The sequence below is a fragment of the Silene latifolia genome, chromosome 3 (assembly GCF_048544455.1).
Source record: "Silene latifolia isolate original U9 population chromosome 3, ASM4854445v1, whole genome shotgun sequence".
Taxonomy (NCBI): Eukaryota; Viridiplantae; Streptophyta; class Magnoliopsida; order Caryophyllales; family Caryophyllaceae; genus Silene; species Silene latifolia.
The window spans coordinates 75,194,384-75,196,032 of record NC_133528.1 but is presented as its reverse complement, the minus strand read 5'-3'; the positions used below and the strand labels follow the sequence as shown (position 1 = coordinate 75,196,032).

Here is a 1,649-nt window from a genome sequence, read left to right as displayed (position 1 = left end):
TGTCTTTGTATTTCAAAAATCGACTCAAAGGTTGAAGATTTTTGTACTTGGATCAATTAATTTTGTAAAAGGAGTGATTAATTGTTGTTGGAAGGAAGTTTGGATTTGATTTTGTTGAATTTGGTTGAGGAAATTTTGTTTTTGGTGATGGAGAGGATGAGGGTTTTGGGTTTTGGGGTTTATGGGTAGTGTTTGAATGAATGAATGAATGAATGAATGAAATGAATGTGGGAAGGGGTATTAAAACACCCAAAAAATTCAAAACTGCAGGGGGGAGACGAGCTGATTCCCGTCGGGACGCTCGGATTCTGCTCAAATTGGCTTCAGGAAAACTCGCCTAAAGGCGAGCGTCTTTCAGTGAAGACGAGTGGATTCTGCAATTCAGGACGAGCGGCTTTCCTCAAAGACGAGCGGATTCTCTTACAGGAACTTTTCTAAATCCGCACTGGCAAAAAGACGAGCGTCTTTCTACAAAGATGAGCGGCCAGTTTCAGACGAGCGTCTTCTCAGCTTGGACGCTCGGATTCTCTAACAGACCAAAATTTTTCATTTTGCAGCTCATTTGGACGGACGGATTCCTTCACAGATGCTCGGATTCCTATAAGACGAGCGGATTACCCTTAAGCCGTTCGGATTCCACCTAGTCTACCCGGATTCAGGACCATCCGTGCACTTGCATATCCCATGTCATTTTCATTCTTCAAATCCCATGTTCTTCATTGTAGGGGCACTACAAAGGCATGAATAGCCTAGGCAATTGCTATCCCCACACTAAGTTAAAGCACTACACATCAATAAAATCATTAGTCCATCCCTCACTTTTCTCAAAAATGATGAATATCTTGATCAAGGCACAAAAAATCCAAAAATGACAAAAAAAAATGCAATGTAAGAATTAAAATGCAAGTTAGGGAGTTAGAAATATTTACAAATGGTGGTTTGGAGAGGACTCCACCAAACTCTCATCCTTAGTGACATGTCATGGGGGCATGTCCAAGGTGTTGTTGATGAGCACTAAGTTGAGCACCCAATTGAGTAATAGAGTCCACTTCATGCTTTCCTCCTCTAGTAGCCTCGCTCGGTGAACATACCATTTGATCCCATGTTGAGAATGTTTCTTGAGTCTTCATATAGACCATTCCAAAATTGTTGTACCAAGAACCACTCGCTAAGTCCATGATGAGGACATGAGAGACAAATTCCTTTGAATCGTTCCCAAGCTTCATACAAGGATTCTTCATCTCTTTGCTTAAAGCCCTTAATTTGAGCTCTTAGCATGTTAGTCTTTTCCGGTGGGTAGAACTTTTTGTAGAAAGCTAGAGCTAACTTCTTCCAAGAGTCAATTCCGAGAGTAGCCTTATCAAGGCCTTTCAACCATTGTTTTGCGTTGCCAATTAGAGAAAAAGGAAATAAGACCCATCGAATTTGGTCTTGAGTTACACCGGTTTGGGAAATCGCATCACAATAGTCACAAAAAGTCTCCATGTGAGAGTGAGGGTCTTCACTAGGCATCCCCCCAAATTGGCTTCTTTCGACTAATTGGATAAATGCGGATTTGGAAATGAAATTTCCGGTTAAGTGTTGTGGTGTGGGAGTACCATTGGGTAGGTTCTCCTCAGTTGGTACGGAATGTGATGAAAATTTAGGCA

The 1,649-nt window shown here is 41.5% G+C and overlaps 1 non-coding gene across 1 annotated transcript; it reads left to right on the top strand.

The window, feature by feature from the left end:
* Positions 1–1,171: 1,171 nt before the first annotated feature.
* Positions 1,172–1,278, top strand: LOC141650768 (small nucleolar RNA R71). The gene has a single exon (XR_012546784.1). It is a non-coding gene; the product is annotated as a small nucleolar RNA R71 (small nucleolar RNA).
* The last annotated feature ends 371 nt before the right edge of the window (positions 1,279–1,649 follow it).